At 38.1% G+C, this 13,411-nt stretch overlaps 1 protein-coding gene across 1 annotated transcript in view; it reads left to right on the forward strand.

Moving 5' to 3' along the window:
- LMO7 (LIM domain 7) overlaps positions 1-13,411 on the forward strand; it is a 92,111-nt gene that overhangs the window by 18,767 nt on the left and 59,933 nt on the right. Inside the window, exon 3 of the mRNA XM_010003497.1 lies at positions 1,259-1,365. The gene's annotated coding sequence lies outside the window, so the exon portion shown is untranslated. The remainder of the gene's footprint in view (positions 1-1,258; positions 1,366-13,411) is intronic.

The raw sequence follows: 13,411 nt of genomic DNA on the forward strand, positions 1-13,411 counted from the left end.
TGGTAACATGGAGCCCACAGCCTGCATGGGGAATACATTGTTCAAGTGTTTTTCTTGAATGAAGCCATGTTTACAGACTGATAAGAAATACTAAATCTTAGGACCTGCAAAACAGAGGGCTGTGGGGATTCTTGGATTTGTTTTACTTTTTGAAAGGTGTTTGTTTTACCTTTTAAAGTGTGTATTAGAAGCAGCTGTTGTTTTCTTTGTGGATTTTTTTTCCTAATAAATTTTAAATAATGGAATGATTGTTACATCCAGTTATTATATGTAAAAAAAAAAAGTTTACAGTGTATTAAATTGCCTTTTCATATGGTGAAACTCAGATACCAGTATCTTAACTTGCAAAGCCTTTGAATGACAGGGCTGTAGGTAGCTTATGAATTAAGTAACTTTGTGTACCTTTTCCTGTGGCTTCCAGCTGAAGGGAGCAAGTGCGCAAGAGGGCACATTCTTTTGTTGTTGATAGCATTCCGCCTTAACGAGAAGGAATTTCTTGCCTATTGCCTATTGTTTATGAAGTGGAAAGAGATCACAAGTTGTATAATCTCTTTCTGTATCACTGGACTTTTTATTTATTTTTTTTTAACCTTGCTCTTGGTATTCAGTTGTTCTGCAGCAGGTGCAGGAGTGGGTGCTGTAACACACCACACGGCACCTTTTTTTCTTATATATTAGTGTGAGCTGGCAGGGGAGGGGGTGGAGAGGAAGGGGAGGAACGCAAAGGAGAGAAACCCCCCCAAGTAAGGAAGCAGCAGAGCTGAGTACGGGTTTGGTTTCTGTCTCTCTGGAGCTTTGCTCAGCAACCAAACCCAGACTCCAGGTGCAGTATTCCCTCATCGGTCTGTGAGCATAGAAACGGCGCGTCCCTCCTCTTCTTCCTCCCCTGCCAAGAGTTTCTGGGTGGTGAATGTCAGTAGCTGGAGTTATTTTTAAAGGCAAGAGGTGAGGCTTGTCGTGCAAAGCTAGGCAGAGGGCGTTTGTTTGCTGAACAGAGCTGACATCAAAGTGGAGATTGCTGCCTACTGGCTCACGACTGCCTTATGCCAGGTAATCTTTAACGTACCCTCAGCCACCAAGATCACAAACCAGCCTGCCTGTGTGCATGAGAAACAACCTGCATTTATGATCTAGAAGATTGCTTTTTCAGTATTATTTCCATGAGCTGGACTTTGACATTTAGAGGCTCACACTAATCATCTTGCAAACCCTGCTTAGTGCTTTTTACTAAGCAACTGCTTTCTACTTCTCTTCACAGGATAATATAAATGTTTTTCTGAAAGCTTGTGAAAATATTGGACTGAAAGAAGCTCAGCTTTTTCACCCAGGAGATCTTCAGGATTTATCCAATCGAGTTACAGTCAAGTGAGTTTTGTGGCATTGTTTTTTACCTCCCTTTCCCCCTCTAAGCTGTTTGACAGTCTTTTTTTTTTTTTTTTTTTTCCCATGTTAAATGTTTGCCTATGGAAAATTCTTTTAATCTGGTTTGAGCAGTTCTGAATACTGTGGTGAGAGTTTAAGCATTGTTAAGGCAGGCAGATAAGATTTGCACAAATTTCATTTAAAACATGGAATAGTATTATGCCTTGCAAGCAAAGTGATTGTTAATGAATATTTATAGCATTTAATATAAGAGATGGAAACTGTTCAGGTAATTTTAAACTTGGAGCAAAATTAACTGTTAAGTGCCATTGAAAGCATCACCTCTCTTAATGCTTTGACATTGCCAGTGTAGTTTCTGAGGTGGTACTTCTGATACTTACCTGAATGGCTCTGAGGTTCAGATGAGGTGTTCCTAAAGGACCTCTGGTATTGCCACTCTGAATTTTAATGAGGTGCTTGTCACCGAAGTTCACATCTCCTGCCAAGGTGTGTGTGTATGTGAGTAAAAACCAAGTGCTGAATTGCACAAACGGTAGCTGTCATGTTTACAGAGAAGAGAATTTTCCTGTGAAATAACAGTGGTTTGGTTCTGAAATAGAATTAGCGGATTCCTAAATTCCAGGACTTGTGTCTCCTGACATGAGATTATTAGTTTCTGAGAGATTTAGGTAGAGCTTTAATATATAGACACTTACCAGTTGTTTTAAAATAAATGCGTTGTGGAAAAATATTGTCTTGGGGCATTTTACTTTGTTACAGTATTAGCTGGCTCTATTGTGTCTGTACAAAGGGTGAATTTATTGTTGAGTCTCTAAAAAAGAAAGTAAAGCTTTAGTAAGTTTTGCTGGTTTAAATGTTAATAATAGACTTCTGTCTTATATTGCCAGTTTTATCAAAGAGGAACAGGCAGTAATCTGTCTGTAAATACAGGGAAAAAATGTTGTGAAATGACACATAACTGCTTTAATTAGAAAGAAATCTCTTGTAGGTGGATCGGGTGTTAGCGTGTTGACATACACTCTGCCTGGTTTCAGAATGAAAGTTCATGCTGTTTTGAGGTCTGATACATGAGAGGGCAATGCGTTTTCCAGCTTTGACTCATACCTGGAATGTAATTTCTCACTAATGCGATGTTTAGGGACTTGGCGCCTTTCCAGAATGCCGGTCTTCTCCCTGCTGGTTTCTCTCTCATGCTGAAAGCTGGAGGGTTGGTAACCTCTGCCATGCTTTGATTACCCACAAAACCCTTGCTAAAGTTACTTTGGTGGAGTTTTGCTCCAAAGGTATGGCTGGGAAAGGCTGGAAGCTGCCAGGAGCTGGTCTTCAGCAGTGTCAGTAGTGAGCTGAAACCCCAGGGAGGTCGAGTTAGTAAACTGTTGTGCAAGGCATGTTGTCCGACTCGTCCCTACGTTAACTGCTGTGCCCAAGTGAGGTCAGCCATGAAATTCATCCAGTGAGTCGGGAGCCTATCTTTTTTTGAGTCCTTTCAACTCTGCCAGTTCCCTTCCTGGCTCTGGGAGCAGAGACTAAGGCTGGAATTTGAAATCGTCATAAAGCAATAGGGGTTTTACATCATGCCTACTCAGCAATGGATTAATTAGTCTTCTTCAAAAACCCAAATTTAACTGTTGAGCACTTCTTATGCACAGCAATTCAAGGAGTCGGGGTTAAAGTCAAAAGAGCTGCCAGCAGCATAGCCATGCTCTTTTGATTTGTTTCAATATAACTTTGATTTTCCACATTACGTGTCATATGGCAGTCCCACAGTCCCTGTAAAATGTTTACAGAGTAATTAAAACCTTCTTATATCTGGGTATACTGAGAAGTGGGAATCTAACTATGCTAGCACATTTTGACTTGTTTACGAGTTTGGGGAGGGATAGGAGGGAAGTTTAATTTTAAGAAATTAAGGAAATAAGTTATATGAAGATAACTCTCTCCATTGAAAAGTTAATTATGTGTCATTTGATTACCCAGAGAGCAAACTGGTCTTCAGAGGGTTTCCAGAGGGATAAATGCTGTCTGATCACGAACTTTGTCATCTATATTTTTAATTATTATTATTTAATATAAACTATTTATTTCATACATTCAAGCTGAATTGTGGATTTCTTCAAAATTTGTAGGATGCCAGGCCTCAGAGAAGGGATATTGTTTCATGTCTTGCTTTCACATTATCCTGTGTTAACCTTGGACTTAGCATTAAAAGTAAATGGTTTCTTGTCGTGAAGAGGGAAAACGTGTTTTTTTTTATATGGTGATTTTTCTAAAAGATTGCATTTAATTTTTGGCTTTTTGACATTACTAGGCAAATTATTTTGCCACCATCATCTGAGGCTAATTGCCCACATCTTAAACGAGCTGCAATAGGTTGTACAGGATAACATTAACATGTGCCTGGAGCAGCCTGTAGTCTGACACCTCGGTAGCATTGCTGTGTTCTGCTGTTGCACCACCATTAGTGCGTACTTTTTATCTACCCAAAGTAGATTAAATAAGCTGTTGCTTAACCAGCCAGCTCTTCAGGCTGGGAGGGCTGAGAAGGAACGCACTGTTAGGATACACATACGTACTGCTGGGTGTAAGAAAATGTCTGATTTTCCTTGTATGTGGAAAACAGGTATGATGATGATAGCATTAAAAGAATGGGTCCACTTCTGTTGCAATGGAGGACACGAGGGCTGTCCTGTCAGAACAAAATCAGTCTCTGACACTGGCTGGGAGGCTGTATCTTTGTCCCTGCCACAACTGACCATCTGTAGACTTGTTGAATTGCTCTGATGCCTCTGGTGCTGGGAAGGTCCTGCAGGAGGAACTCCTTCCCCTGAGGATGATGCAGAGGTGTCACCTGAGTTAAGGTAAAGACCCTCTGTTGTTCATGACTTGCTAGAAACTGGACTAAGAAATAATCTTCCTATCTAGTAATGAGGTTGCAACTTTCATTTGTATTTTGTTTTTTTTACTGCAACTGAGATAATGCAAAGGCAGGATGTGAAACCCTCCTCTGTAATTACTACTAGTATCTGGGACAGGAGAGGCAAGAATCCTCTTAAGTGTCCACACTCTTGGTTCCAAGTGATTATGTGATTATCCTTTTTTGCAAAGAAAAAGCTCCTTTAAAATTTTATTGTTTAGAAGTTTCTGTGAAGAGGGCTGGTTACAATTACTGGTTGCTGTTCAAAGCCTTGCAAGCTTCATGCTTTGCCAGATCAACGATGAGATTAGTTGTCGGGTGATGTGGAAAAGTGTTCTGGCATGGGTGGTTTCTTTTCTGCCAATGAAAATGGGAGTGTAGATTAATGTCTGAGATTTATAGTTCAGTCTTCTTGTAAAGCAGAAGTTACTGCTTAATGGTATAGTACAGTAACGTGTTATGTGTTCCAATAAAGATGATCCAGATGGATTTATTCCTCTACATACAGTGTCAGGCAGTTATGTGCATATCTTCTTGTTCTGTGGCTGGCTATTTGTGTAAACGCATTTATGTTTCTCTTCAGTTCTCTTAGTATATTTTATTTATTTATTTACTTTTTTTTGCCTCGGATTTTATTACTTTTAATCAGAGGAGAGGAGGAGATGTTATTTTAAGCTCAGCAGCTTTTTTGCTTTTTTATTATTTTTTTTTTTAAAGTACTGATGAAAGGTTTTCTTAATATTTCATTCGATTCTTTTTTAGTTCTATCAAAGTAAGAATGTAATATGAGCTCAGTGACTCTCAGTTGTCAGCGCAGTTACTATTTAAAAATGTTAAGCACTTCCTTACCCAGCTCTTTAAAAATGACACACCCAGTTGTTCCCAGCTGTGGAAGGGTTCTTAGGAAAATCATGCCATGGAGTTATAAGTGAGAGTTTCAATTCTGACATAATTTATTATCCCAATTATCAGTTTTAAAGGAGGCAGCCTGAACAATCAGACTGTCAGCATAATTACAATTTGCTTTCAGGCAAATTAATTCTTCCATCTGAAAAAAAATCTGATTTTGTAAAATTGAGTATCCACTTAAAGAATGCCATTAAATATTTATAACAAATATGAACAATTGTGGGTAAGAAAAAAGCCAACAAAAAATATCCATGAAACAATTCACTACCTCAATCATAAATAGCAAAAAAAAATTTAGAGTTACCATAAGCCCCCAAGTCCTGATGTTGAAGTTTTACTATATTAACTTCATGCTTCAATAAAATACTGTATTAAAAACATTTGGCTCCTATTAATGTTATTACTACAGGATTCTATTTGGTGTAGACTTAGAATAAAACTCAAAAATTATCTCCAAAGACAGCTGGAAGTGTCTCAGCACCTTGCAAAACTTGGTGTTTGGATAAGGCCTTTTTGCTGCTCTGGACTTTTTCTTGTATTCATTATCAATCCTGTATGCTACATGAAGTGTAAATCTCACAAAACAAAGAGAAAACCCTGTCAGAGAAGTCTTGTTGAAGTGGGATTGAGTACATACATGAGATGACATAATGGAGCTTTCAGTCTAGCTCTGGCATTTCTATCTTCGGGGTAATTTTAATTTAGCAATTTACTTCTCCTTTAGCTTCATTATTTTTCATAATTTCCTAAAGCAAAAACCAATTTGAATGCCATGCTTTCTGTAATATAAATCTCTATACAACTAGAGCCAACTGGAGAGAAGTAACAACTGATAGCTGTCATGTTTATCCTTGTGTTCAAGCACTTCAGAAGTTTAATTTTTGGAGCAGGATCTTTATTTCAATTCAGAGATAATACTTGCTGAATTGAAAACACAACAAAAAAGATGTTCAGAGATCAGATGTGTTTAAAATAAAGCTTGATAAAATGGAATAGTTGCAAAGTGCTGTGATTGTAACCTACCTCCTGCAGCTTTTCATCAGGAGCAGGATACATTTCATGGGGTTTTCTTGTGGTTAAATAAGAACAAACAATTATATTGATCATACCAACATCAACTATTTTAAACATATGTACAGAATCACCATCTGCTATATCCCAACTATTGTCAGTTACTAAGCACCCATCTCCTTTTAGGGGCTGTCAAAAAGGAAGTTTTCTAGCACCAAGTTAAGCCAAATACAAAGCATCCTGTATCACTTGCCTTCTTTATCCTGTATATTCAGATGGCAATTACACCAGCACCTCCTTTCAGTGAGGAAATTGTCTCACTTTTCTTTTTGGATGCAGCCACTAAATGTGCAGATGTAATAGGGTTCCTGAAAATAGCAGTGAAACAGTAGCAGAGAGGGGTTGAATGCAGACATCGCTTCTTCCAGTGCTACCTGCAGTCCTTTAGGATCTTCCCATTCTTCATGTAGCAGGAAGGTAACTGTAGACTTCAGTTTCTAGTTAGGAAAGGGATGATTATGTCTTTGAATTTGTTTTATTTAAGTTGATAATTTCTCATTACTTTCATGTTCTTCCTGTCTAGTCCTGGGGAATATGTCGGGTTTCCTGTTACCTTCAGGGTCATTGAAGACATAGTGAAATTTCTGTCCTATGTGGTGAATGTTGATACTGACAGATAGATCACTGAAGAAAGCAATAGAAACACTGGATAGGAAACACGGAAAAGAGAGAAAACTGGGGTTTGTTGTTGGTAATGCTGAAATCCTGCTTAGGTCTTCCACATCTAGTGTATTTCCATAGCTACTATACAGTGTTGAAATCTTTTTCTTCTCAAGAATGTTGTGCTTATAATAAGGGTGCCTGATGAATCTGAACTGGAATTTGCCATACTAATTTTTTATTTTTTTTTCCAAGAAACACACATTTTAATGAGTTGAAAAACCTAGTTCTAATTTGGCTTCAAAAAAAAAAAGAGAAAAACGGAATAGAACACCCAAAATGCACAACATGGAACCACCCTTCCTGCCTTTTTATTTTGTGTAGAATAGAAGGTTGTGGATGGGATAAAAGCCAAGTGCTTCAGTGCAAGAAGTATGATAGCAGTTAGCCCAAAACATGCACCTGCATCATGTCTCTAGCTCAGTCCCTGTGGGGCTAAAGAGTCAAATCACCCCAAAGGCTTGGGCATGTAAGTCTAAGAAGGTATCTTTGAATTCAAATTGAAGTAAAAGGAACAAAAGACAGCAGTTTGTGGGTTCTGAAAGCTGAAATGCAAACCATGTAACCAAAATTTAATTAGAACAATGAATGCTGTTGGGTTTTTTTCTTATATCTAGGGAAATAACATTTCTTACACATGTGGTTATAATAGGGTTTTATTGTGGTAACTGAGTTTCCTAGTGATACTTCCTTAGAAATGGAAAAGTATAGCACTCTCACTTCAGAGTGACTCTAGAAATGTTCCAATGACTATGTAAGTATGGAAATTTTCATTTTGTTATGGACATTTTCGTAGAAATTGGTAATATTTACATCTTCCTTGGCATTACTGCACTCTGAACATTGGTATTGCTATATTTATTTTGCTTAGGATATAACTAGTTTCAAGATCATGCATTTGGCATGTTAACTCAGAGGTAAAGAAGATGAAAATAGAGTGTATTTCATCAGTCTTGTGAAACTTTGTGCTTAGTGTAAAATGTTCATGTCACTAATTTGTCTAAGCTTTAAATCATTCCAGTAAAACCGTTGTAGGCAATAAAATGTGTTCCAGACTTTGGACTATGTCTGCAAGAAATTTAGCTTCAACTCTTCAGTGTAAAGTCTATAAACTGTTGGGTGTGGTGCTATTTAATCTTTCTACTTTATCTGTGAAGTTTCTGGTCATTAAGGCAAATGTTTGAGATTGCTCATTTTTTCTGGTGAGCAATTTGGCAGTTCATAATTTACACTTCTTACGTGGGATTAAACTCTGGATAGTAGTTGATTTTACCTTTTATCTACTTTATGAGATGATTCTGCTGAAAGAATGAAAACTTCTGGAGTTGTATGTACAGGTGTACAAGAGGAGTCTGGACAAATTTGGAAAAAAATTACATTAGTGTGTGTGTTAATTGTATAGAGAGTAATTCAGATATTTCTAGTGGCACAGCTCTGTAGTCTTACATTGGAATTGAAATAGTTATGCTACAAAGCTGAAAGACTTGCTGAAGGAGGTTACAGTAGCTTTCTGCTGAAAGATGTTGGCTTGTTCAAAGACATCATTTTTGGTCCTACTACATTTTAAAAGTATCTCTGGAATAACTTTTGGGAGGGCACACAACCATTATTACTAAAAGCCTTGGTAATACTTCTTTAAAGCTCTCTTGCTTCATATTAAGTGTCCCAAACTTTTTAGGATTCCTGTAGTAATTTTAAGCATGCACACCAATCCCCTAACATCCCAGGATTAAATGCAGTTTATGAAACAATGCAGTAGAGACAGGAATGCAATTTGGATGAGTAGCAATGAGTTACCAAAGAAGGTAAAGAGAGAACCTACTTTTTTTTTTTTTGTCCATACGATAAAAGTGCTTGTATCCAGCTGGAAGTTGAAGGATTTGTAAAAAGAAGAAACTTGTGTTACCTTAATGTCAGTTATACAGAACATGTATACAAGTTAACTATCTTATTATTTTAATTGTATTTTACTGCTAAATTCCTTAAGTTCTGTTAGCTCAATAGGAAGACCTCCTATATTTAATTACTGGAGGGAAGCTGACTTCTTGGAAGTTGTCCGTGGATACAGGAATTTGTTAACCATACTCTGTAAATAGGCAAAGTAAAGCTGAACAGTGCATTGGCAGTTCTGGATCCTATTTCAAACAAAGCCCAATCGTGGCCATTTTTATTCCTGAGCTGTGATTAATATTGTTGTTTCACAGCTTTCAGAGATTTAATTGTTATTAATGCTTAATTGGAGCTCTCATACTATACTTCAAAGTAGCACTTACAGGTTTTCTGCTGTCAGTACTACCCAACATAATTGATAATGCAACAACAATTTGAATGTTTTTTATAAAGTGCATGTCAAGGGCCTTGCAGGGTTACGTTTGTCTTGTCACTGAAACTAGTTAAATTAAATCATGTCTTGCCAGGGGTCAAGGAGGAAGACAAGGGGGAGAAGGTCGGGGGGGAGGAATGAAGAGTGCTAAATAGCAGCCAAGCTTAACCACACTAAGGCATGATATTTTCATGTTTCTTTTAAATGATAGGGATTTTTTGTCTTTAAGGGGAAAACAAACAAACAAGAACCCCCAAACCCTCAACAACAGCAAAAGAAAACCCAGGTGGAACAAGCTGGATGGTCAAGCTCAGAATCTCCAGCCCCAACCATCCTGGTGGCTTCCACTCAACTTGCTTCAGTTTACCCATGTCTTTCCCGTACTGGGGAGCACCAAACTGGAGATGGCAGTATTATAGACAGAACATAATGAGCACTGAGGAAGGGGGGATGACTAGGTCCATCAGCCTTCTGGCCATGCTCCTTTTTGTACAGCCCTGGGTGCTCTTGGCTCGCATCGCTAGGATCTTCTGCTGGCTGACGTTCAACCCAGTAGAACCCCCTGGCTTGGCTTTCCTCCCTGCTCTGCCATCTCAGGGGTTAGGTCTATCCCAGGGACAGGACTCAAACTTTGTCCTCCTTGGATGTCATGAGGTTCCTGCAGAGCCAGGCCTCCCAGCAGCCCTGCCATCCAGTGTATCGACTGCACCCTTCCCACACCCCCATCCGCTCAGGGAGGGAGCACAGGTATTAAAAACTGACTCAGAAAGAAAAATTTTTTAAGTTGCTGCAGGTGATTGCTGGGCCTAGAGCGAGAGGGTTGACTAATGCAGATGATATTTCCTCTTTCCTTTCCTTTCCTTTCTAGAAAAAACGTCCTGCAAATGTAAACAGTTACACACCTTTGAACCCAGTATGTAGAGATACGCATCAACTGACGTGGATTCCAATGCATTATGTGATAAAGTATTTAACTGGGGTGGGGAAAGGGAGGCTAAGTTCAAAATACTTCTGCTTTTGCAAAGGCTATTAAATTACAGACAGCCACTTGTGCCCTGTGAATAAAGGCTGAAATATGCTTGTCAGGTTTATGGTGCATTTTTTAACTCCGTGACCTGATGTTTGTAAGGTGCTCTCAGCTGTGATCGTTTTCTGGGGTGAGGGGTGTATTTGGTAAAGCACTAGCTAAAAATGCCCAGATTAACAGAAGGCACAGTTTATTGGTGTATGGTTTGACTTGAAGATGTCAAATGTATTTTCATCCCAGATCTGTGCAGCTAGGGAATTAATGCACAATTCCACAAACTAATCCTAATCTGTCCAGATTTATTAGTGTCAACTGCTCTAGTTTGAATAGTCACTTGCAGGTTAATTTTTCAAAAACTGTGTTGTTTTTTTATGGATGAAATAGAATTAAAAAATGGGTTACTCAAGTGAGAACAGGAAAATGGGAACAATTTGAATTTCCTATATAAAATGATGAGTTCTGAAACAGCTGATAGTGCTCAGGCCTGAGGTAATGGGGTTAGGAGTTTTATGGGAGGTTTTTGAAGGCAACTATTCAGTGTTCAGTGCCAGTCCAAGAATAAAGTAAACAGAACCACAGATTACAAAAAAAAACAAACCCAAACCAAAGAAAAACCACCCTCCTCCAAAAAAACCCACCCAGAAGCAAAACCCAAGCATTTTTAAAGCGGTATTAGGAATAGGAAGAGCAGTGGCACAATGCTGTGCTGCTGCAGGCAATCTGGAGTTTGCCAGTGCTATAAAATGCCATCTGAAGCTTTGGACTTGGGTCACTTTCCCTTTCCTAGCTTTCTGACTTCACTTCTCCAAATTCCCCGAAAGTCAAATTTATGAAACTGGAAGATCTTCATCCTCATGGCATTTCTCTTACCAAAAATAGGAAGAGCTTCTGCTGCAGGTTTGGTTAAACACAATAGAAAAGCAGCAAGCTTAAAATAAACAACCAAAACCCCCTAGCAGATAGCATGGATGAAGTGGTTCACCTAATTGCCATGTCCCATATTATATGAATGATCAATGAATCAAATAAAAGGGCAGTGTTCTTCCTTGTCAAGAGATGCTGTGAATGATAAAACTTTGAGTTCAGGGGTAGTGAAGAAGTTCACAGAAAATAAATGTCTTAGGAGTTACTTATTGCTGGAAAATCACATCTAGCTTGAGAAGTGCCTGAGGGAAAAGCATCTTTGCCTGCTTGATTTCTACCTTGGACAAGCAGTTGGGGTTGCATGGGAGGATGGGATCCTGGGATAGACAGAGTTTTGATCTGACCTTGTGTGGATGTTCCTGTGTGTGGTTTTGAAAAGGTCAAATCCAAGGAGAGCTGCTTCTAACTTGTGTAAGATCTATTATTACCTCCTTCAAGAAGCAAAACTAAGGAAAAGAATCAGACAATTTTTATGGAAGCAATTAGTTTTGTTTGCTAAAACAATCAAGCAATCTTACCATTGTTAAGCATTAGGAAGTATAAAACATTGTATGAAGAGCTATCTGAAAAGATGAATAAAGTCATGGCATATCTCTTAATTTAGAGTAGTATTTGACTAGTTCTGCAGATGACCAGATTATGTAATCACAGGGAAAAGCTCAGTTACAGATTCTTAGAAATTTAACGTTTGATGGCTTTTCATCAAGCCTTTTTAAATTTTAGTAAGAGCTTCATATGAATAATAAATAATAAAGCCTGAAATTCTCTTGAAGCAAGTTGGCACACAAATTTGCACATACTATATTCAGAATCATTACTTAAAACCTGTTTTTGCTCTAAAAAGGTGGGTTTATTTAAGAGGTTTTGTTACTGATTTTGGCATAGGTAATGTAACTGTAAGATCACACATCAGATGGTTATGCAGAAGGCACACCCACCCAGACTAAGTGCAGAACAAGATGCATCAGTAATGGTATTCCTCTGCTGTGCTCATCATTCAAGCCACTCACTTTCTTTGTGAGGAACACTTAATTCTTTGAAATCTGAGCTTGCCTCTTGTATTGCATGTTGACTGCGGTTGAGAAATCATTAAGAAATCAGTCACTGAGTACTGGTGATTTACTAGTATTTGCCATTTCATTGTAATGTTTTTGTTCCTTCAAGAGGGAAAAAAATATATTGCAAAAGAATACTTTTGTAAATAACATAGTGTCTTTCTGAAGCATTTTCCTCTTCAAGATGTGACCAAATTCCTTGGTTTAATTCAGTGTAATACTGTTTGAATTATTTCTGAGTGTATTCAATGAGCTAGTTTGTTTAGTTATTAAATAATCTCCAGTTATCCGTGTGGTACAATCAGTCTAGGGTGGTGATCATCGCCAAAATGATGTGGCTGCCTTTTAAAATTACTTCTGGTTTCTGTTCAGTATTTTTTTCCATTGATCAGATAGGATTTTAAATCTGTGAATCCAGATGCCATGGCTTTCCAGCACCACTTTGGAAGACAGTGCTGGTTCAGACCCTCAAAAAACCCACTGAAAATGGGTACTCCATGCTTATGCTGTGTTAGGTGTCAGGCAAAGTTACATGGTAAAATTTCTTACTTTATTGAATAGTGTGAGTTTTAGCAGGAGAAAAGCTGGACTGAAGAACTGGTGCTTCTTGTTTTTCTCAGAAAGTGTATTTGCAATATGGGGCATTGCAGTGAAAGGGCAGAGAAGGCAGAAGAAGCTGGGCAAGCTAAAATTCAAGAAAAATCTGAATCCAAAGAGGATTCAAAATCCTTTCTCAAACTGAAACTTAATAGGAGCAGTTGTGAAATCTTCATTTAATTAAAATTCAAATTGAAATAAGGCTGAGATAAGAAATCTTAATTTTAAGAATGAACTTAGTATATGAAATAAGTTCACTTTGTGGGACTCTTTTTTTTTTTTTTTTTAGCCTTTGCTATATATGCTTTCCCAAAGGGTGAATTTTACAATGAAAAAATGTAATGGCTTGAAAAGCTATCTAAAAGAAATACAAACTGAACCTCACAACGTATGAGGAGAAGACAAGGTCTTGGTTCCCTCAAGCAGCTCAAGTATGAGGTTGTAAGTGAGGATGTTTATGTAGAAGTAGGCCAAAAAAACAGGGAATGCTTTTTCCCAGGTGGCATAGTCTGTGATGAAGAAAGGAGTCCCCAGATTCAGGAAGTACA

Source organism: Chaetura pelagica, unplaced genomic scaffold (assembly GCF_000747805.2).
Source record: "Chaetura pelagica isolate M959 unplaced genomic scaffold, ChaPel_1.0 scaffold106, whole genome shotgun sequence".
Lineage (NCBI taxonomy): Eukaryota > Metazoa > Chordata > Aves > Apodiformes > Apodidae > Chaetura > Chaetura pelagica.